Consider the following 25,635-nt stretch of genomic DNA (forward strand, 5'->3'; position numbering starts at 1 on the left):
CACCTTTGTATAACCAGCTTTGTATGACCACCGTTGTATTAGCACCTTTGTATGACCACCTTAGAATGACCACGCTTGCATGACTACCTTTATATGAGCACATTTGTATGACCACATTAGATTGATCACCATTGTATGGCCACATTGGTATGACTGCCTTTGGATGAGCACCTTTGTATGACCTGCTTGGTATGACCACCTTAGAATGACCACGCTTGCATGACTACCATTGTATGAGCACATTTGTATGACCACATTAGATTGATCACCCTTTTATGGCCACATTGGTATGACTGCCTTTGGATGAGCACATTTGTATGACCTGCTTGGCATGACCACCGTTGTATTAGCACCTGTACATACCTGTTCAAGGGACTAAAAATGGGGAAACACAGTATGACCGCCATTGTATTAACACCTTTTGTATGACCACCTTAGAATGACCACGCATGCATGACTACCTTTGTATGAGCACATTTGTATGACCACATTAGATTGACCACTCTTGTATGGACACATTGGTATGACTGCCTTTGGATGAGCACCTTTGTATAACCAGCTTTGTATGACCACCTTAGAATGATCACGCTTGCATGACTACCTTTGTATGAGCACATTTGTATGACCACATTAGATTGATCACCCTTATATGGCCACATTGGTATGACTGCCTTTGGATTAGCACCTTTGTATGACCTGCTTGGTATGACCACCGTTGTATTAGCACCTGTACATACCTGTTCAAGGGACTAAAAATGGCATTTTTTATTTTACTGCTCCTCATCAGAAGAGTTGAAAAAAAAGCTGTTTCCCAAGCTTTTCCTATGCACATAAAAGGTTAATGATAATATATACAAAGTACAAGTTCTTGTTTCCTTTAATTGTTTTAAGATGCCTTGCAGGGTATAAGTGGTATGCCCCGTTAAGCTGGAACGGGCATGGCAAGAGATGAAGAATTTGATTTCGACATGAGTGGTGCTTGGAGAGCTGTCTCAATAAAACTAACATTTTAGTAGTAGGAATTACACTTACCCCGAACAAGCTTCTACAGTAGTGATGTTAAAAATGCCAGATTCACCATTAATAGAGAACACTCTCCTTGTTTACATATGGATTTCAAATCAAAATTAATGAAGTGTTTATGTGACAGAAATGTGGGAGGGATTTCAAATATAATCATCATCAATCTGCGTTCAGCCAAAATAAATTTTGTGAAAAGAAAAACAAACGATTGCGCAGACAAAGTGGGCCTTGGGGGCCCAAGGCAATAATCATTGTTATTCCTTGTGCTCTTTCCTTATAGAACTGTCTGCTCACTTCTTCTACAAATAGAATAATGTTTATTTGCAGCTGCAGTTCTATTGAGTTGAGTAAATGATATTTTCTTGGTTCAGAAAAAAAAGGCATTTACTTTTTGTTTTGGAAATTCTTCTCTAAGACTGATTAGGGTAGACCACAAAAATGAGAACAGTGGAAAGTTCATATTAAATATTTGAAGGTTTAGGCTTATGAACAAGGAGGATATGTGTCAAAGTGTACCATCACTTGAAGCTGAAATTCAGCCTCCACTTCAGCCTTGCAAAGTTGTAAAGGCCCCTCTCGTGTACTGAAATATCTTTCAGTGATTGTGCTGCACACTGAGCTTCTCACAGTGTGCATTAAAAGCTTCAGAAAGTCAGATAGAGCCCACCTCATTTCCCAGCTGTTGGACAGACATCTAGTATTGCCTATCTCAGCCATTTTCAGCCAGGGTTCCTCCAGAGATTGCTAGGGGTTGCTTGAGCTGTAGGTAACTGATTTTCCATCTGATGGTACCTGCACAGTTCCAAGACCAATGGAACTTGGCAAAGCCAATGCCACCAATGATCTTTTTAGCTGTCTGTAAGGGTGGCTTTCTGACTATCACTGTAATGGTTGCGTTCTTTCTATTTTCCACCAATGTAAGGGGCATTGACCCCCAATGAAAGGGTTCCTGAGACCAGAAAAATATTTTATGGGTTCCTTAAGTTAAAAAAGTTTGAGAAAGCCTGGTCTAGCCTTTCTTCTTCAGCCTGATTATCCCTGGTCTACCCTTTGCATTCACTGGATTTCAGTTCTTTCAATCATGGAGCCTCAGCATCACATGGGGGCTTTAATTAGGGTGGTCTGTATGCAAAAAGCTCTGCCTAGAAACACCTACTCCTCCAGACTGATGTTCACCCATCAAGGCATTTTGATATTTGCATAACTCTTCCCAAGAACCAGCCTACTGCTTGCATCAAGGCCAAGGGCTCTTGAGAGAAGTAGTGAGTCAGGGTGCTGTAATATTTTTAAGAAGAAATATCCAACACCATGACAGCCTCTCCTACCAGCCATGTTCTGCCTGCATTGCATAGAGAAGCACAGGGACTCAGTGATGATGTTGCTGCGCCTAAAATAAGGTATGTAATGAGAACGGAACATTTTTTTTCTTTAATCATTAGTATATTGATGTAGGGGGAGAGGTGGAGCCAAGAAAGGCATAATATAAGCAAATTAAATATTGGCTTTATCCTTCAAAAAAGCCTTTGTTCAATTTTAAATACATTGGAAATGTCATTCCAATAGCAAATGTGTATATCTAAAGCCACTTCTGTAAATTTAATTTTTTTTTTAATTGTTGCTATTTGTATCTTCATTTACCTTGAGTTTTAGCCACATGAAGTAAGGGTAAGTCTCTACAAATTGAGTGGACTCCTTCTTTGGACAGTTGTTACTGAAACATGAACAGGTGTTCTCAGTAGAAGGTCTCCCTCTCACCTCTGGTGACAATTGATGGTGGATTTACCATCACCTTTTTGGCTTAGTGACAATGGCCAAGTGGATAAATAAAGGGAGTAAATCTCAGGGGAGGATATAATCAGCAATAAAAACCTGATGGGATACTAACATTTCTCCATCTTTAGATAGAATTTAATAGCTGTCTGTCTATCTATCTATCTATCTATCTATCTATCTATTTATCAATATCTATCTATCTATCTATCTATCTATCTATCTATCTATCTATCTATCTATCTATGTCATTATAATTTTCTCTGAGTTATGAGGACAATAGCCCAGAAGTGAGGAAACAACACGTAAAGGTTATATGGTAAAGCAAAGCTATCTTTATGTGACATTCCCCCAACCCCAACAAACTTAAATCCACGTCATATACAATTGTAGAAGGGCCGCAAGGATTAAACTTCAAAGGCATGCACTAGCAAAAGGGTAGGACAGAGGTTCTTTAAAGGATCATTTAAAGGGTTCAATATCTGCTCTGAAAACATTGTGGTTCTTCCTGTTTCTTCTGTCCCATATGGCTTCTTCGGTGTGGCTTCCAGGTCCTCTTTCTTTTTCTGATGAGTGTGGATCATCTTTTAATTGGGGCATTCCCAAGATTTCTGGAGGGCTTTGACAGAATAATCTTGAAGGTCAGAAGTTTTGCAACATATTGGGCATGTGTCCAAGAAGGATTGGTTAGCTTTCTAACAGGGGCGGACTGACCATTTGGAAACTCGGCACTGCCCGAGGGCCTGGGGTCAATAGGGGGCCCCATGAGATGCCCCTGGTACCTTTTTCATAGGCTTTTTTGAGTTTGGGCAAGGACACAGGGGCCCCATGATCCCCTATTGCCAGGGGGCCCCATGAGTTGTCAGTCCGCCCCTGATTTCTACTATGAAGTAGCTGTCCAGTAGGGGTAATGAAGTTCTAAATTTGTCAGTCACTAAATCCAGTCATAAACAGATCGAAATTTGGCCAGTTCAGCAGGAACCAGATGAATTTCAACTCATCTATGGGCAGACTGGTTGTATTGAAGTCAATCTATCGATCAGCTTCAGTACGACAAGCATGTTGTTTTTTTTTTTCATATGATCACTGTTACTGGCTATAGAATACAATAGCACAGTGGGAGGAATTCCCCCATCAACACTGAATGTATTACGGGGGGGAAATAGAGTGATTTTCTTTCCTTCAACACTTGGTTGAAAACCTAAAAGTTGTTTAAGGTTCTTATTTTCTAGTCCAGAGGGGAAGTTGGGGTCTCCAATAATATCATTCTTTTTACAATCTAAATAACTATGTATTTATTTAACAAGCTCTAATATCTCTGTACAAATGGCCACGACCTGATCATGTCACTCCTTTAGGAAAATGTTATTTCAGGTCTGTTGTGCAACAGTCCCTACCCGTAACAACACCCATTTTGCACTTTGCCCGGATTGGGTTTAGTCAAAGATTTCTATGATTAATCCCAATGGCAACAAAATGCATTACAGGGGTGTGGCTACGAGCAGGGACTGCTGCACAATGGACCTGGAATAATGTTTTTGGTGATCAGAGTGCGGCTGTTTGTACATAGACATCATGTCGAAACATAGTGGAATGGGCTCTTGTGGCCGGCATCTATCAAACCCCAGACAGGGGAGGACAAACAGAATCTGGAAAGGCACTCAATAAAATGGATATCTAACAAGTTGTACGCATTACTGTACTGGAACCTTTGTGCAGTAATATCACAATCAGCCTCTTGAGCATGCACACTCCGTATTACTTCAAGATTGTGAGACGTTAAGTGGAGTGGCAATTATACAGGAGAACAGGTGCCCGGTATCAATGGGGTGTTGAGTGACGGAATGCAAAGACAAGGGGCTCTTAGGAAGAGTTTGTAATTAGGATTTCTAGCAAACTCTTGGTAGAGGTGAAAGTTGGCAAGATGACACCTTGAGATAATAGGTACAGTGCTGTGAAAAAGTATTTGCCCCCTTCCTGATTTTTTTCGCATATTTATCACAATTAAATGATTCGGATCATCAAACAAATTATATTATTACACAAAGATAACTCAAGTAAATACAAAATGCAGATTATAAATGATGATTTCATTTACTAATGAAAAAAAGCTGTCCAAACCTGCCAAGCCCTATGTGAAAAAGCAATTGCCCCCTAAACCTAAAAACTGATTGTGCCACCCTTTGAGACAACAACTGCAATCAAGCTTTTCTCATAACTGGCAAGGAGTCTTTCACAGGAGGAGGAAGTTTGTCCAGCTCTTCTTTGCAGAATTGTTTTAATTTAGCCACAGTGGAGGGTTTTTGAGCATGAATGGCCTGTTTAAGGTCATACCACAGCATCTCAATTGGTTTTAAGTCCGGACTTTGACTAGGCCACTCCAAAACCTTAATTTATTTCTTTTTTTTTTATCCTTTCAGAGGGAGACTTGCTGGTGTGTTCTGGATCATTGTCCTGCTGCATAAAGTGCGCTTGAGCTTGAGGTCATGAACTGATGACCGGACATTCTCCTTCAGGATTTTTTGGTAGATGCTCCCATCAGTTATGGCAAGTCATCCAGGTTCTTAAGCTGCAAAGCATCCCCAGACCATCACACTACCACCACCGGGTTTGACTGTAGGTATGATGTTCTTTTTATGAAATGCTGTTAGTTTTACACCAGATGTAATGGGGCACACACCTTCCATAAACTTTTGTCTCATCAGTCCATATTTGCCAAAAACTCTTGGGGATAATCATGATGGTTTTTGACAAATATGAGACGAGACTTTGTATTCTTCTTGGTCAGCAGTGGCTTTCACCTTGGAACTCTGCCATGGATGCTCTTTCTTGTTGAATTATGAGCACTGACCTTAACTGAGGCAAGTGAGGCCTGCAGTTCTTTAGATGCTATTCTGGGTTCTTTAACGACCTACTGGATGAGTTGTCATGGTCGTGGAGTAATTTTGGTAGGCCAGTCACTCCTGGGAAGGTTCACCACTGTTCCAAGTTTTCTCCATTTGTGCATAATGGTGCTCATCATGGTTCGCTGGAGTCCCAAAGCTTTAGAAATGGCTTTGTAACCCTTTCCAAACTGATACAGTACATCTATTTTTTCTCTATCTCTCTCTGGAGACCCTAGACCACAAGTGTCAAACACAAGGCCCTCAGGGTGAATCTGGCCTGCCAGGCCATTTCATGTGGCATGTGCACCTCTCCTGCAGCTGCGGCACCCCTTCGTCTCCACCCCTACCTTGTCTCAGCAGGCGGCAGCAGAGAGGAGGACAGAACTCTTCCTCTAAATCCTGTGCCTCTCCATACAGCCACAGAGAGGCTCATCTCTGCCTCCCCTTCCCATCTCAGCAGTCAGCAGCAGAGAGGAGGACAGAATGTCTGCAGATCCTGTGCCTCCATGTGCAGCCACAGTACCCCCTTGTCTCTGCCTCCCCTGATCTCAGCATTCAGCAAAATCCGGCAGCTGACTCCAGCTCCCCTCTGGTCCTCCTGCAGATCCTGCACTTTCTGCTTCCTAGCTCCACCCCAGCTTCTTTCTAGTAGCAGCATAAGGTAAGCGAGGTTCAATATGATGTAAGGGAAGGTGGGTAACACTTGACTTCTTATGGTGGGGGGCTCTTGATATCTGATGAAAGGGGGAGTGAGGCACTCTGGGCATGTAGTCTTACAGATACAACCAGCCCTTTGAGGGAACCATAATGCTGATGTGGCCTGCTATGGCTATAAAATTGCTATGGATATGAAATTGAGTTTGATACCCCTTCCCTAGTGAATTATAAGTTTTGCGCTATTGCATGAGCAGGGATACAAACAAATTAAAAATAAATAAATACAAAACAAAATTATGCTGTGTAAATGAAAAAAGAACCAATATAATAAATAAAGTGAATAAAAGAAATCAAGTGCAAAATGTCCAAAGAAAAAAGTGTTGGTATAAAGAAATAGTCCACAGTGAAATTAGTGTGACAGTCCCCTTTAAGAGAAGCGCTCCATTATCTTCCCCCTCTCCTCTGCAGACACCAGTGTCACCCAACACCGCAGTGAAGGCAAGATGCAGACTTACCAAATGTACTGACCCCCTTGTGACAGACTGCCTTGCACCCCCCTTGAGTGTTTCCATCAGAAAACGGCTTCTTCACCACTGGGCCACAGGACCAAGGTATTATGCCTGGTCGTTGCACCCAAGAACTAGATAACACTAGCTTAGGTGAACTGAAACTCTTTATTTTAACGAAATACAGGTTGTATACAATTCAGAAATATTTTCAGTACCCACATAAACAATAAAACAAATATTACACATTGGGATAAATACCCCACACTGATTAGGTAAAGCGGGCAAGTTGACACAAGACCAATTCCATCATGTAGGAATCTCCAGGAGGACTAGCCAACATACAGAAACAATAACTGACTGAAGTAACAATGGGACGATAACACAATGGCAAGCACACCTTAATAAACAGATTACAGCAAGAGACATCAACATCAGGTTGTTTTGGGCTGATTATATTAACATCTGCTCTGAGTTTCTGAGTCTAGGAAGGGGGTTGAAGCATAAAGTGCTGTATTGGGCACAGAGACCCCAGATCTGTATCCTGGTCCTCCACTTCTCAGAGTCTGTGTGTTTCGGGGAGGCATGGACTTGAATACAAAGTAAGACTACTCCAAAGACACACACCTCCCAAAGAATAGAGCCCCCTCTGATGCCAGGGTCCATGGTCGGTAGGCAAGAGGCTAGCCTGCAGTGCCCTCCAAAAACCCCTGTCCCAGTTGGGTCTGTCACACCCCTTATTCAGAGTGATCAGTAAATGCTCAAATTGCTCAACCACAGTGGCAACTCTCCATTCTAATCCATACACTATTGCCCCGTACTGCTCATCAGATGGAAAGTAAATGTAAAATAGGCCAATATAATCATGTAAGGATAATGAGATAGACACCTCTCATAGCGTAGACATCATAAAACATCATTTATTAAGCAAAAACTGCACTTACAGACATCAATAAGCATGAGCATATCATCATATTCTCCAGATAAGCATGAATAGCGATAAATGCCTGTAAACCTGTATGCAATGATGTCACAGGGGAGGCTATTTTAACATGGAGGAACCCTTAATATAACTTTCTGGTACATTAGCCTGATGGTCAGTGGGGGGGAACGATCCTTACATTTGTGGTCAGAAGATTCCCCCCTTACAGATAGCTAAAAAAGTTCATTGGTGTTAGTCGTTACTTATCTAAGAGACGAAAAATACTGATTGTTCAAGGAACCCCTAGCATCCTCCGGAGGAACACTAGCATTCCACAATCCTGTAAAGGACACCGGCTCCCCACCACAAGACTGCACGGAAAACTTTTATTGCAGAACAGAGTAAAATACAAGTGTAGCCCATTTACGGGTTTCTGCCCACACAGGGCTTTATTTATAGCAAGAATTCCATGGTACCTTGGCCGCAGAAGATGGCCCTACATTGTCCTAGATTGTCTACTATGTTCAAGTTCTTCCCCAGACATTGTTTGCAACTCGATAAAATAAGAGCTTGTACTTACCAGCAGTGGTGTATTTTGGTTGCGTGCTGCCCTAGGCAAGACTAAAATCGCGCCCATGGGGGGGGGGGGTGGTTAGAGAGAGAGAGAGAAAGATTCCAGCGATCACCCGCTGGCCACCTTGGGAGCCATGATCAGGAAAGTCTGATGTCTTCCTTCTGTGCTGATCTCTGACTATGATCCGGGAACTACACCCTTCAGGAGCCCACAGTCACACTGCTGTGCCGCATCTGCTCCCCATTCTCAGTCACCGGCTGCCACGTGTCACTTCTGTCAGGAGTTGGAGCTGCCCCCCTAAAAAAATGCCACCCTAGGCAAACGCCTTGTTTGCCTTGTGGTAAATACACCCCTGCTTACCAGACTGTCTTTAGACAGTCTTCTGCTGCAGAACAACATAGTCTGGTTTTCCCAAGGTTCGAGAAAGAATGCAAGTAGCTAACTTCAAACACAAAATGACAGCCACAGAGTATAAATAGTCTTAATTTGAAAAGGGAATGAGAAAGGAGTCTTCTAAGGACAAAGATATTTACGTCTGGCGAAAAAGAGATTTAACCTTCATATATGGAATGGCTTCTTCACAGTAAGAGCTAAAAATGTGGAATTGATTCCTTCAATAAGAAGTTCTGGTCATCCCGTATCTGGATACATTCCTAACTGCACAAAATATTACTGGATATTTGCATTTATAGGTAACAACACCAGTGATTGTTGATCCCGAGAGCAACCAAATGCCTTCAGGGGAAAAGGAAGGATTTTTTTCCCCCATTGGAGCAAATTGGATCATGGTTTATGGCACATGGGGGCAACTGCGGCCCTCCAGCTGTCATGGAACTACATGTCCCATGAGGCATTGAAAGGCTGACAGTTGCATGATGACTCGCAGAGGCATGATGGGACTTGTAGTTCCACAACAGCTGGAGGGCCACAGTTTGCCCACCCCTGCTTTATGGTTTTTTTTGCCTTCCTATTGATCAACTGTGGGTAAAAGATTTTGCAGGTTTTTTATTTTCATTTTTTATTTTTTGGCTGTAGATGGACTTTTTTTTAATTTATGTAAATCAGTAAATATAATCACTTGTTTTGATCATGGTCGATTAAATAACTAGAATAAAATTTTACTCGTAAGCTGATACACTTTTGTTACTATACAGAAACACATAAGACTTTTAAAATGTGAGTTCTTGAGAACCTGAGCCATAAATGTTAACTAGAACCGAAAGGCATACGATGGGGTGCACGGGAGATGTTTTTGACACAATAAGGTCAGAAAAGTTTAAGCCACGTTCTTTCTTAGCAAACTTGGCATAAATATTGCAACACAATGCAGGGACTGCAAACTGTCTGACATGGAGCAGCATTTTAAAGCTTTGCGTCCATAAAATATGACTTGCTGTCAGGTATATGATTTTGATAACTTGTGCTGTGAATGAATTCCATTTTGCTGGCTCTGCCGAGCCGAGGTCTTTTGAAGAAGAGTAAAACATCCTGGTTTTTGTAAGGCGCTGCTTGCCCGAGTGCACATCTGCCGGAATGTTGAGAAAGTAACATGTATTCTGTACATTTCACCTCCCAGCAATTCTTCTTTTTTCCTTTCTGACAAAAGTCGAGCCAGAAATCCCTCAATAAAGGATTTGCGGGACCTGTGCTTCAGGCAACGGGTCTTATATCATTGAAAAGATTTTGCACATCTCTTATATCTGGTCGACAGTGTGCTGAAATTTGTACTATGGGATGAAACTCAAAGGAGCAGAGAAACTCGAGCCTGTCCTTGGTGTGAACTGGTGTAATAGTATGAGACATCTAGTACAGCTATAGACAACTGGCCCAAAGTCAAAGTCATCCCTCCAAGTCCTAGGATCAGCACAGGTTTATTCATGATACCATAACTTGTTACCTTTAATTTCATGTATGCTGATATTACAAATAGCAATAAAAGGTGAAAGGTAGGTTTTCTAGCACTTTGTGAGTTTTACACAAAACTGCTGAAGCTCTCACCCCTGGAGGGGCCACTGGAAATAAACCAGGTCTTCCTTACCTGTTAAGAGTCTGGCAGGCCCAGATACCAGTTCTAAAGCACACTGACAGACACAGGCTCCTTCTAGGGGTGTCTTTGTGTAGTTTTATTGCTGTACTTGAACAGGAGAAAGATGAGGTTGCAGGAAACTCCAAAAATACAAGCAGGTAAAGAAGGACAGATTTTAAAATCCATAAATAGCAGCCCTAAGAATTGCTAAGCCTCAAAGCAAAGGCACACTTGAAGCTCCAGGCAAGGATCCTACTCACAATGTCCAGAGACAGCTCTGCAACCAGCTCCCCTGCGATACTCTTTAGTGAAATGTGGTCCTTCTTCAGAGCAGCTTCGTAAGGTAGTGTCCCCCAGCAGATGTCTTTCAGGACACCAGATTGTGGGGAATGGATTCACCACTGGTGGTGGGACTCACCTGCTGTGTGGGCTGCAGTACCAGGGCTGGCCAGCGGGTGCTCTCAGCAACCAGAGGCTCACTCCTGCGGTTGGCCATCACCTGAAGCTGATTGCAGGAAGTGTATTTAAGGAATGGCCAGATTATTCTGTCATGGTCTGGGTCAGGTTCAGAGACCAGTTGCTATAGCAGTCTAAGGCTTACCTTAAACCAGCAGGATAGGTACACAGGCAGGTCACCCTGGGAAATCACGTAGGCTCACCTGAGGTGCGGGGTCTAAGCATTAACCGGTTTTCACCAGAGCTCCTAATGGTGGAGATGGATTTGGCTGCGTGTCAATACCAGGTCGCAGATCTCAGGATCACCCCACCAGGGAATGAGCAAGCCGGTAACCGATAGCGGATCAAACAGATTAGGGATAAGCAGAAGCAGAGTCAAACAAGCCAAGGGTCGGTCACAGATGGTAGTGGATGAGGATGAGATGAAATCGTGGTCGGGAACAAGTCAAAGGTCGGTAGCGGAGGTATAGACGGCAGCAGGAACAATAAGCGGGATATTGGCTGGTAAGGCACAATAATCTGGAAACCAGGAAGTGCAGAGACATGGCTTTTATAGGAAGTTCATGATAGGAGCAAGGAGTTCAAGGTTCAAGAGAAAACAGGGCCAAGGCAGGATCATCCAAAGAATTGTCAAGGGAGCTGTCCAGCATTCCAGGTGGCTCAGTGAGAAGAAACATTGTCTCTCAGTGCAGAAGGCCCCGGGTTCAATCCCAGGCTCTGACACAGATACATGCTGAGCCTAACAGCAACAGACCTTTAGTAGCACAGGCTTCCTCCAAGGGGCAGAAGCCCCAGGAAAAGAAAGCTCTGAATAAGTCTTCCCAAACATTTATCTTATCCCCAGCCACCTTCTGGCTGCCCCTCCCAGGGATTGACTGAGGTTAGATACATATTAAAAACCCAATGGCTGGCCCTCCTACTCTATTTCCGGAAGCTTCTTCCAAAGGCAGACAGGAACAATCAACCGCCAGGCTTAGGGAGACCTAACCTGACCTAGAAAATAAATAGCTGCTCTACTTAGTACAGCAGAGTCTAAATTTATCCAGCCTTGGACACAGTGCTACATCATATAAGCTCAGATAGATACATTTGCTAGATGCAGGAACACAACTTTTACTTTAAAATCCTAGACTCAACTAGTGATAGACAAATCTGGGTTTCATTCACAGAGAGTTCCGCAACTCTTATTCAAAATTTTGAAAATCCAAAGCTAGAGGCAAATGCCTTTTAAGTCTGTTAGGTGCATGTTGTTAAGTTCCAGCCAATATTGGGGCAAATAAGGAAACCATTGTAGGAAAAAAAACAGCATTGGAAGCTAGGCACTGCATGTGAGACATGTATCAATGCATTGATACATTAAAAATATACTGTACAGTGGAGAAGAGTCTTTTCATGATGCTTTGAGGACAACTTTGAAAATACGCAACTCCTCTTAACCACTTGCCCTTCAGAGGATTTACCCCCCTTCCCGACCAGGCCATTTCTTGCGTTACAGCACTGCGTTACTTTAACTGACAATTGCGCGCTCATGCAATGATTTACCCAAATTAAATTGATGTCCTTTTTCTCCACAAATATAGCTTTCTTTTGGTGGTATTTGATCGCCTGTGCGGTTTTTATTTTTTGCGCTATAAACAAAGAAAGTCTAACAATTTTGAGAAAAACAATATTTTTCACTTTTTGCTATTAAACATGTCTAAAAAAAAAATTTTAAAAATCAAATTTCATCATAAATTTAGGCCAAAATGTATTCTGCTACAAAAAATCCCAATACATGAAAATGACATGGTTTATGTGAAAGTTATAGCGTTTACAAATGGCGGTATATATAATCGATTTTTTTTTCTCTACTAGTAATGGCGACGATCAGTGACTTATAGCGGGACTTCGGTGGGCATTCTGATACTGGGGGGAACTGACTTGGTGTGATTAATATCCCCAGTGACACCAATACAGTGATCAGTGCAAATAAAAACTACTGACATTGTACTAATGACACTGGGCAGGAAGGGGTTAACCACTTCCCCTCCACCCTATAGCAGAATTACTGTTACAGGGTGGCAGGGGTGCACAAAATCATGTATATATACGTGATCTTGCATTTCCCATTTTGCCCTACCCGTGCTGCCATTCGCAGCCTCGGCTGTCAATCACCGTATTTATTTTTTTTATATATATAAAAACCTTTTAGCAAATAAAAAAATGCATTGTAATGTAAAAGACTCTATGAACATGAAATAAAAACCTATATACTAACAACGGAAATAAATACCCCAAAATATCAACCCCAGAAACAAAAGCCCATTTTGTTAAGGGGGACCTTGCAAAAAAAAAAACAGTTTGCTATAGACTTCATCTTTTCACTCGAGGCATTAAGCGCACCAAATGCTAATTTTGATGCTGATATGTACAGGATCTAAAGGTTATATATAGGTGTTTATATATTTAAAATAATGCATATGATTCCTGTAATGGCGTTGCAAGAAAACTATGTTTACAAAACTCAATAGCTGAAGCTCAGACATACATGCTAAACTAAATAAATCATCTTATCTCATCTATTCTCCCCTTTGCCTATTATGTTCATAAAGGTTCTATGGAAAGTCCATTAGAAAGAGGGAATATGGAAACAAACATCCCATTCTATACACTCCCTTAAAACCCATAATGCTCTGTAAATTCTTTGGAACTACTCAGCAATAAATGTGCATTTGTAAAATAAGGATACATAGAAAAAACTGTATAACCTTTAAAAATGTAAAATAAAGTATTTAGTTTCCTTTTTTGTGCAAAAATGATGTTCAGGAATGGACAGCACACAATCTATAAAATCACTATATTTTATTATATATAAACATTAAAAACACCTAAAAGATGGATATTGCGTCATAGACAGCATATGTAATATTGGACACCATTGCACATCCTATATTCTCTCACAGATGTAAACCACATTGAAGCCCTCAAATATGGGAGAGATTAAGATGAACCTTTAACACAATTGTTTTGTCTGGATGTGCACTCTCACTGCGTTTTGCAAATAATGCTTTATCAGGAGAAATTCTGGTGTGCTGATACATATCCAAAGGACACCAGCGTGCCAGCAAGGGAGAAACCCACAGCAGGGGACAATTGCACAGGAGCCCATACAACACTGGTGCTCCGAACTGGAGGGGAAATGTATTGGGGAAGAGAGCCCAGCCCAAGTGCCACAAATTTGTATCACAAGATAGAGGTCCCTAGAGTGAGAGACACAACCAGCCCAAACAAATGAAAAGGAACATCAGGCATGAACAACCAAGCTCTTGGCTTAAGGCATGCACATGGTTTTGTGACTCTATCCACCTGGAGTATGGATCCCTCTACTTCAGTAAAGTAGCCCAGTCTCACGCTAACATGCTTCAATGAGAGGCCTTACTGTGCAATTGGAATGCAAAGGAACCAGAGGATGGTCTAGTCCAGGGCTCAAAATTTCAAGTCCTGAGCTACTAGCCAGGCCTTAAGAGTTACTTGCCAACAGTTGCCCCACCCAACCCCTATCCTGCCACGCCCCTAAACCCGCCCCTAAACCCGCCCTTGTAAATTATCTCATGAAATGACACTGTTAAATGTTACCCACATTATATCCGGGTGTCCAATGTCCCCCTAAACACTTCATCATACTTAGACCATGCACCACATACAACCATAACCCCCCATAACCGTTCACTCACCAAACCATAACTCTGCCAAGCATATCCTACCTTCTATCCAACCCAGCAGTACCTCAAATGCCCCATACTCTACCACCCATAATACCCACATCATCCTGAACCTGTCCAAACCACTCATACATGTATGTTTACATACAGACACATGCACACACACACAGACACATGTACATACACACATACACATGTACACATGTACACACACACAGAGACATGTACACACACACACACACACACACACAGAGACACATGTACACACACAGGTACATGTACAGACACATGTACATACACACACACAGAGACACATGTACTCACACACAGACACATGTAATGTACACATACACACACATATACATACACACACATACATACACACACATATACATACACACACACACACACACATACATACACACAAATACATACACACACACACATACATACACATATACATACACACACACATACACATAGTTACATAGTTACATAGTTAGTCTGGCTGAAAAAGGACAAAAGTCAATCCAGTTCAACCATAGAAAAAAAAAGCAAGTTATAATCCTATACCCATGCACATACACATACATACACATACATACACACACATATACATACACACACATACATACACACACAGCCCTATAAAAAGTTGCAGTACTTCATTACCTTCACTTACAGAGCCGGGTACTGCGCTCTAGGGGGAGGCAGAGAGCACAGCACACACTCCCCCTTCTTTTGCTTTCTGATGGCTCCCAGTGCAAGTGACAGAGCCGGCTCTGAGTTCTGAGCCTGCTCAGCAAGACGGCCCTGGGGGACACAATTGCCCCCACCTTATTTCCACTCACCAATGAGAGCAGGTGACTGGAAATTTCAAGGCCTTGTCTAGTCTAACACATTATCAAGATGTGTCAAAATTCCTTCGAATTCTGGGCATCCCTGGTGCTGGAGGAATCATATAAATGTAGCGCCCCTCATGTTTAGCTAGGGGGAGCTAGACAGGTTTTTAGTTGGAAGCTGAGTAGCAGCCTGGGATGAGTCAGCCTAGGATGAGTCAGCCAAGTAACTTTAGGTCAAGGCTGAGGGCTCTTCAGGTCAGTTCCCTGATACCTCCCCCTGCTCTAAAAGCTTGAGAGGTTTCTAGAAGGCAGTGGGTGGGCGTGAGGAGAGTGAGGGATCTTGACCATTCCCAAAGCAGGAGGCATGGAATGGGGTCAAGATAGCCCTTACATATGATTGAGCCTGATCAGCAGGAAATGGTCAGTCAGAATCGAGTGGAAGATGGAGTAAGAGGCTGGAGTGTGGAGCCTGGGAGGGGGCCCAGGGAAGGGTCCTACCTACAGGTAGGTGCTTAGAGAGGGGACCTCCACTGTTCCACCGTCTACCAAGAAGGACAATCTGAGCAGCAGGGAAGGAGCCAGTAGTGAAGGAGCCAGCCATGCATAAGACCTGAAGGCAGCCACCAATCCATAAAGCTATCAGGAAGTAACCTTACACCCCCTTGGCCAGATAAGGGGAGAGGCAGTAGGATGGAGAACCCAACTATCTCCTCAGCCTGGAGCATTTGACAGGGAAGAAAACAAGCTTCTGGATTCCCTTGCCCAGGGAATGCAGTCAGTGCAGCTGGGTAATGAGGAGGTTTCACCCAGGGTCTGAGGAGACGGATTTTTCTTTCCCATAGACTTGTACATAGTTGTTAAGGAGATTTTCCTCACAGTTCACAGTTCCTTGGACATCCCGTGTATCCCTCAACCCCATCCAAGTTCTATACCCCTGAATAAAACTACAAAAACAAGCCTAAGAATTGGTTACTGTCGTCAGTCTGCAAGTGTGGAGGAAGAAAATGTGAGTTTCCTGGCTGTGCAGAACTATAGGGGGACCCAAAACTCAGCGACTCCTAAGAGGGTCATGCTACATAAAGATTTGTGCATGTCCCTGTAGCAATTATGCACACAGAGATGGACGCGATCATCCATTTTGCTCCAAACCCCTCCATATTGTATCTCTCACTCCCAAATCAGTTTTCCTCATCCCCCCTCCCTCTCTGTTGAGTGACATGTGGTCTGTTTGATGACAGAGATCACAGGCAGCAAACTCATTGGGAGGGCGTCATGGCTTTAAACCTCACTAGCTGGTGCCCCTCTGTCTAGGAAACTCTTGCTAGCGAGGGGCTCATCAAGCCATAAACCGAGCCCTCACCGAGCTTCAAAAGACATTCCAGGGTGGTTGTAAAACAGACTTACATTTAAAACCTCACTTTTCCATATAATTTTATATCTTGAAATAGGACAGAATTACATAAACATGGAGCTCATATTCGGACAGCTCACTTTAAGACCAGTCTCCGGGTATATTACACCCCCTATCTGACATATACAGGAGAACAAAAAATTATATCTCCAGAACCATTCAAGCGGATATTTACTATTTCATATCTAACCGTTCAGCAGATGCGTCTGCATACTAATCTACTAGTGGCAAGGCTGCTAAATGAACCAAGAATAAGTTATAAACCATAATATAAGCTAAGAGAGTTTTTGGTCATAGCTTGGGTCTCCACCTACAACTCCCTCCCCAAATGAGGCGATTGGTTTACTGCACCAGGGAGACACCCTGTGGAGTTGCTAGAAAAAGCTAAGCTAAGCTGAGTTGTGTAGAAGTTGAAGAATCTCCCTTTTTAACATCGGAACTAACAGTGAGAAATAAAAGCATCCTTTTGGCTCTGAAACCTGATCTGCTTAACCCAAGGCTGACGGCAAGTACTTTATCCCTCTAAACTTCTTTCTGTTATCTCTTTGCTGTGCTATTGTTTTCTGTATATTTATATATATATATTGGCTACATCTTTTTCTGTAAATATTTTTATTGCAGCCTTTTGACCTTTTAGTAATAAATCTTACTTTCTGAAAGTGTTGAACTGTTTCTAAAGCTCTTTAATGCAAACTCAGAACCCCTGCCTCTGAAAAGGGCTACTGTGTGTGTGTTTTAAACTTCGGTATATTGCTGCCTGGGGTGACAGTGGTATACCGACGATTATTCAAACATCATAGTGTTATTGCTGATATTGCCGAGTTTCCTCTTTCTCTGTACAGAAAGGAGGTGGTGGCAGTGTGAAGGGTTAATTGCGTAATTAACCTGACCCAGTAACAATCGTGCTCAGGCTGCAGGTGGTCAATTAGCTGGAAAATCGTTGTGCAGGGTGCACCTGAGCATGGCATTTTTACGCACGTGACAGCTCGGTTTTAGATTGGCTAGTCCTTCGGTCACAAGTTTGGTGAGAAGGGCTGGGGTCTAACGCCGTGATCGTCACAGTCCCACTATGTACATGTTTGCTTAAAAGCTTTTACAAAGGGGTTAGTGATAGGTAATTACTGCATCTAAACTATATTTGAAAACTATGTGACATTCTGAATTGTAGTTCAAATCTGAGATAACACCCTTAGGTGGTCTTCCTTTCTAGGCAAAAATCACTCTTTTCTATCAGTCAGATGTTCAGCCATATCTAATCAGCACAGTGAAGACCAAGCATGGTAGATCCTAAGGGCTGTTAAACCATCTACTTCAGTATTGTTCATAAGTGAATATGGAGAATAGGAGTTTCATTAAATTCATGTCTGGATGGTGTGATATTTAGGTGGTGTGATATTCTCTAGGTGATGTCCAACTTTTTGTCCACTCGTGGCCATGGCAACAGGTATACGTTAAGACCCGATGAGTACATTCAGCTTACCAAGTAAAAAATAATCACAGAAAGTATTACCATGAAAGCTTTCATAAAGGCGCACTTTTTGGCAACAGAACAAAACTGAAGAAGTCATGAGCGTGTTATCTCTGTAAGATCATAGTTAATTGTATGCGCCTAATCTCCAGCTGCAAAGCCTGGCCTAAGGAAATTAAAATTCCTGACTGTGTTGTAGCCTGCAGGCTTCTAGTCAATTTCCTGGCATATCCCGTCTCGTTTTCTTTTTACAATAAGGAGTCAATTTAGCAATGGTGAAACAATATATCTCAGTTTTATATCTATAAATGGAACTTACTTTAGCTCAGTCTGGTTTTATTCCCTGTAAAACATGTAAATATTAATTTAGGGAGGTAAAAAACCCAGAGTAAACTGTGCCTGACTATTATGAATTATTGAATGGTCTGCCAAAGCCAAATCGACTGAAGATAATGCAGATTACATACTGACATTGAACTTGGGTGCAAAAAGTATCAACCACTTAGACACTGGCTTTCACGCCTAAGTTACACTGAAGAGATACAAGCTAGCTGATGAATGGTTGGTATTTTCTGTAAAAATTTACTAAATTAAGCATTTCTACATAGTGGCTTTGTTATTGTTAGCTGAGGGCTGTTGCTCCAATTGGGCTAATGCAAAATATGAGCCAATACCTATCGCTAAGTACATGAAAAAAGAGAAAGTTGTAAAAAACTATTACATTTATCTCATTGATACTTCCAAATAGGGAATTCGGAGAAGGAAAAAAAAAGGCATCTAAATTAGGAGATCAGGTTTCGCCACTACCAGGGTTTGCAGTAAATCCCCTGGATATGCAAAGTTTGCAAATCAAAACATTTGGCTAAAAGCTGTGCATAGTCACTGGAAGAAGCAGGAAATAATTGTAATGCAGTGCTGAATCTTTTTCTGTGGTCAGCTGAGACACAAGCAGGGGCGGACTGACAACTCATGGGGCCCCCGGGCAATAGGGGATCATGGGGCCCCTGTGTCCTTGCCCAAACTCAAAAAAGCCTATGAAAAAGGTACCAGGGGCATCTCATGGGGCCCTCTACTGACCCCAGGCCCTCGGGTAGTGCCCGAGTTTCCAAATGGTCAGTCCGCCCCTGGACACAAGAGCCAATAATTTGAAGGAATGGACAATCCAGCCTCCTTTCCATAACAAGGCTAGCTCACAGCAGCCATATTGTAATTGTGTTTTGGAACTGACAATTCTGTGTACTTCTTTTTTTTTTATTTAATTCATTATTTTTAATTCTGCCATTGGTACTTTTTTTTATTAGTCCTACAAATGGCCAGAATTTAATAACAAGATTCGCCCTGAAAAAATTGAGCAAGTTTTGCAGACATGATCATGAATCAAACCCAGGAAGATTTGCTCATCCCTATTTTCAATCAGAACTGTGCCCTCATTTGAATATGTTGCCCTCACACCAGGGCCACTGCCCTTCAAACAGTTACCACATCTGTTATCCTTGCTACTACATCACTGAATACACCTAATGTTCTTGATCCTGAAAGCTCAAATTATACCTGACATAAAAAGAGTATGAGGGCCCCCCATTGCCGACATCCTTCTGAAAATGATATTTGCTTGGATGTGTCTGGCTTCAATGCTTTTGAGTCAAAAATGTGGATGCTGTAAATGAGTGTGTGAGTAGTGTCAAAATTCCTTGTTTCTGGCCACATGTAAGGATGGATATAACACGTTTTACACAATCTGGACCATGTGGATCCATTACACTTCAGAGGACTCTGCAGTCCCCATCTCCGGGGCTCTCTTAACAGGTGAAGGTGTAGCTGCTGACCACAGCCTCTTTCTCCCAGGCCCTCTTTCTTGTACTTGAATTTATATAGTATTTGAACCCATACCTTTTCAAGCCTATGTCTTGGTCAGACTTGTTGTCTATGGCTACTATTCAGAGCTCCTACACTAACAGAGGGCTTTTTTTATTTTTTATAATTGTATCATTGTCTGTTTTCTTTTGTACTGTTTTTACTTATACTCTTTTTGTTTCTTGGGTACCTACCGCAGCTCATGCTACACAGTGGCTGAGCTATTTAGTCCATACGAAATGACCAGGCATCTTTCTAGAACCTTCTGTGTGGGAATCATTCAAATTGGGTGGGTTAGTGTGTCCTGGGCAGGGGCCATACACTGCTGGTCCATCCTGACCAGTGGGTTGTGCGCTCCCTGCTTTAGGGATCGGGCCACTCAAGTTCCCAAATTTCTCATCTGACAAGTGCCTGCCTATTGGCCACACCTGGCCATGTGGAGCTTATGGATATTTTTGCTTTGATACTCCTATTTAGCTCACTGTGGGCTATACATCATGGCAACTTTGTTACACAGCTGAATTTTTTTATCCTCATGTATGAAATAAAGATTACTTAAAAAATTCCTTGTTTCTTCACTTGTTCCAGGTTAGTCACTCAGAATTCGCTGACATGTTAGCATTAGCATGGCAACCAGGAAATTACCCTTCTCACAAGGAAAGGTCAACAGTGACAGCTCCCATAGTTTTCCCATGATGGGTGTCCACAAAATGGAAGCTTTATGTAACAATTGGAAGGTATTTGAAAAAAAAGAACATATTTTTTCTTTAATCGTTGACGCGTGTGAATTACACAGGATCTGTGGTTGATTAAACACACTGACTTGATTTAATTAAAGGGAAATCAGTGATTCTGGGTTTATTTTAATATTTTTTATGTTATGTTTTTATGGGGTTTTTTTATGTTTTTATACATATAATATTTTTTTTCAATGAAGAAATGTACAGACGTAGCTGTTTGCCTTCAGACTCTCCCTTTGTAAATTAATTTTTGAATGGTCTCACCTGAACAGGTGGTGATAGGGGAAATCTGTTATCAACAACTTTTTACAAAAGGGTACAGTCATGCCTGGACTCAGAAGGCAGGGTCCTCAGTTTCTATAGCCCAGAATTACTTGCAAAGTAGCAAGTCTGAAAATCCAGTTACCTCCAGTGAGTAGAGTCCAGCAGAAACCACCCAACACATTGAAACATTTGCAAGAGCTGCTGGGTAGGGATGAGTTTTGGGTTCCATTTTTAGAATAAGGAGACAAAAAAAGCTTTATTGAGTAGGGATGAGCTTAAAGCGGAGTTCCACCCAAAACAGAAAGTTCCGCTTTAAGGCCTCATTCCCCACTCCTTGTTAAGGATTGGCACCTTTGGGGAGTGGGAAGGGAGAGGGTACCCCCTAATGACAGATACCCGCTCCCACTTCCTCTGAAATTCCCTAGGTGATCAGAAGCGGACGTTATCTTCCCTCTCCCTCCCTGTAGTCTCCTGGGACATATGACAGGTCCCAGAAGACTACAGGACCATTCAGAAAGCGAAGCACTACTCGCGCATGCGCAGTGGGTACCTGGATGTAAAGCTGCAAGATGGCACAGCCTGGTGCCCACACTGAAGATGCCGGCACCAGGGACACAGGACGACCAGTGAACCTGGCTGCAGTAAGGACACTGCTGGATCGAGGGACAGGTGAGCATCTGTTTTTTTGTTTTGTTTTTTTTTAAATTTTGACTGGACCTCCACTTTAAGATTCACTGCTACCATGCGTTTATGGCAAATCCCTGAAATAAGAAAAGTTCACGAATTGCAAACTTTTGGCTGAAATGTTTGCAGGTTTGCCAGCAGAAATAGGAACAAGCCATATTGCAGCGCGTAGTCTTTTACCTGGTAAAATGAGTCCCAAGAGCCAATAACTTACAGAAATGATAAACTAGCCCCCTTTCTAATAATGGAGGGTGGCTCCACATATAGAAACATATGCAAGTAATTCTGGTTAGGGATGAGATTTTTGTTCCATTTATGGATTAAGGAGAGGACAAAAAGCCTTCTTGATTAGAGATAAGGGTTCACTTGTACCGTGTGTTTATGGTATATCACTGAAGTTAGCATAGTTTACAAATCGCAAACTTTTTGCCTGAAAAGTTTGCAGTTTCGATGTCAGAAAAAAGAAACAAGCTATAATGCAGTGCATAGTCCAAATAATTTTTTTGGATCAAGTTTTTATTTTAAGGTTTTTATTGAAGACAATACCCAACAGACACTTATCCATACAAAAATAGATAACAATGAATGCACCACAATATTACCAATACATTATAAGGTATCAATCATTTCTCTCAAAAGATTAAAAAATCATTGTTGCTATATATTATTGTAACAGAATAAACAATTAATAATGTAACTTAATTCCGCCTCTTATAATTAGCAACAGTATAGATTCTTTTCTACATATGTTTTCAAGTAATTTTCATTCAAGAGCCAATAATTTAAAGAATGGATAACTGAGCCACCTTTCTATAAATAGGTGGACACCAGCAGCTATATTGCCATTGTGTGTTGGAGCAGTTAGGCAGATCTGACAGTCCCATGCAGGAAATATACTGTTTTTCTAATTTTCATGAATTTTGTTAGCATTGGTACATGTACCCAGTGACAATGCCCAACTTTCAATTGACAACAGTTTGCTTATTAGCCCTACAAATGGGCAGAATTGAATAACAAGATTTGCCTCTTCATAGACCTCAATGCGGTTGGCCACAAAGTTCACGAATTTTGGGAAAATTTGGCAAAATTGTTTGTGACCTGAACCCAAGCAGATACACTCATCCTTACATTCTCACAGATCACCTATTTAAATTTGCACCCAGCCTGGACACTCTTGGAAAATGGGAAGGGCTGTAGTCATGTTTGATACCCCTAGGTTCCCCTATATCAGGGGTGTCCAAACTTTTTTCAAAGAGGGCCAAATTTGATAAAGTGAACATGTGTAAGGGCCGGCCATTTTGCAGCAAAAAAATGAATGGATAAAGGAGCGACTGATACTGGTCATGACATATTTGAAATCTGTACTTGTTTCTCCCCCTAAAAAACAAAAAAGTGAAATTACTCTCACTGATTTCCTTCAATGCTTGAGAAGGGAGAGCACCTTTGCCTTTCATTGGCCTCGTGCATGCTCCGAAATGCGCCGCATTGCATGCTGGAAATCCCTACATCATCACGCTGACGTAGACGTTCTGCTCCAGCTGGACTCCGGTTGCCATCTTTGGATCTCACACATGCCAGCTGGCTCCCCGTGAGCATCCCGAGTCTCCTCCAGCTCTTACTACGGCGTATACATCTAGACGTCGCCATGTCCTTCGCTTTCACCACATATGCCTAAGCCTTTCGTTTTCTTTCATCATGTGCTTCTCATTATGTTGCTCAATAAATGTACCACATATTGCACTTAGAGGCGCTGTTCTCCTTTTTAGATATTGCCAAATTACCTGTGGGGCCGTATTAAACCGGAACACGAGCTGGACTTTGGACGCCATCTTTGGATCTCACACATGCCAGCCGGCTCCCTGTGAACATCTCGAGTCTCCTCCAGCTCTTACTACGGCGTATACATCGTTGACGTCGCCATGTCCTTCGCTTTCACCACATATGCCTAAGCCTTTTGTTTTCTTTCATCATGTGTTTCTCATTATGTTCCTCAATAAATGTACCACATATTGCACTTAGAGGCGCTTTTCTCCTTTTTAGATATTGCCAAATTACCTGTGGGGCCGTATTAAACCAGAACACGAGCTGGACTTTGGACGCCATCTTTGGATCTCACACTTGACAGCCGGCTCCCTGTGAACATCTCGAGTCTCCTCCAGCTCTTACTACGGCATATACATCGTGGACGTCGCCATGTCCTTCGCTTTCACCACACATGCCTAAGCCTTTTGTTTTCTTTCATCATGTGTTTCTCATTATTTTCCTCAATAAATGTACCACATATTGCACTTACAGGCGCTTTTCTCCTTTTTAGATATTGCCAAATGACCTGTGGGGCCGTATTAAACCAGAACACAAGCTGGACTTTGGACATGACTGCTCTATATGATCTTTCCCCTAAAAACACCTGTGTTGTAGGGCCAGATCTATGAGACAGAAGATTAAACAAGCTGTCAAAATAGAAATACACAAATCTATAAACCAGCTTCAAAGTTGGATGTGTTCCTTGAGAAGATGATACATTTTATCTTGGATCCTTTCTGCTGTTTGGAGCCCTCTGGCACATCCTTTTAAAATGAGCCAGCCACCTTCAGGTAGACGTGACATTGAAGACTTATGCTACCTGCAGGCTGTGCGTGTGTTTAACATTATTTTGGTTAGATTACCCGGGAGCAAGGATTTACAAGCAATAATTTGCCCTAATAAACTGCGGTGTAACAGCTTTTACAACCATTTTGCTTTTATCTCTTAGTCATTACAAGCAGGTTATTTTACCAAGGTGATAGTTAACATTGCTAACAAATTATTATCACAAATGCAGCTGATAAGAAATTACAGTTTTCATAATAGATCTACAAGGTAGAAATAGCAGATTGCTTATTTGCAGGGTTAGTCCTGATTCATCCGTAAGTTTACCTTTGCTTGTTGATTGAAAACGTGGATTTCAAACTTTTAAATGCATCATTGTATATGAAAGGTTGGGCTGTGATTTTTCCTATAGAGGTACCTGCACAGAAAAAAGATCAAGTAAAAATATATACTTTGTAACAAGGTGGCGTATTTAAAGAAGCATTTTACAAATATACAAAGCACCAGTATTATTATTATTATTATACAGTATTTATAAAGCGCCGATAGTTCACTCAGCGATGTACATTACAAAGGGGGACAGAACATGTGACAGAACAATACCAATACAATGCAAAACATGAGGGGATCGAGGGCCCAGTAGGTTATAAAGTAAAACATATTTTAATATGATATGTGATGTTTTAGTAGATGTAAACCCTAAGGCTGCATTTACACCTGAGCATTGTGTTTTGGAGCGTTTTTTTCAGGCATTTGTATGTGCATTTTTGAGTATTATTGCACAGCATTTGTAAAGCATTTTTCAGCTTTGGCATTTATTTTATTAGCCAATAAACAATAATATCTCATAGTTTCATCATTTTGTTGCTATGTTTGTTCAGCTTTTTTCAGTGTTTTCATCTGCTTTTATTTGTTATTTATCTATTGTTATTTTTTTAAACATTGTTTTCCTTTTTTTGTAAGGGTCTAAGGATTATGGTTAGGAATTAAAGGTTATAGTTAAGGTTAGGGGTTAATTTATTTATTTAATTTATTATTTTTGTATTTATTTACTTATTTATTTTGTTAGGGTTAGGGATTAATATTAAGGTTAGGATTAGGGCTAGGGATTAATATTAGGGTTAGTGTTTGGGGTCAGGATTATTTTATTTATATTATTATTATTATTATGTTTTGATTTATTATTTATTTATCATTTTTATTATGTATGTATTGATTTATTTATGTTATTTACTATTATTTATTTTTACTTAATTATTGCAT

The sequence above is a fragment of the Staurois parvus genome, unplaced genomic scaffold (assembly GCF_062004578.1).
Source record: "Staurois parvus isolate SC_StPar_1 unplaced genomic scaffold, SC_StPar_1.0 ptg000727l, whole genome shotgun sequence".
Taxonomy (NCBI): Eukaryota; Metazoa; Chordata; class Amphibia; order Anura; family Ranidae; genus Staurois; species Staurois parvus.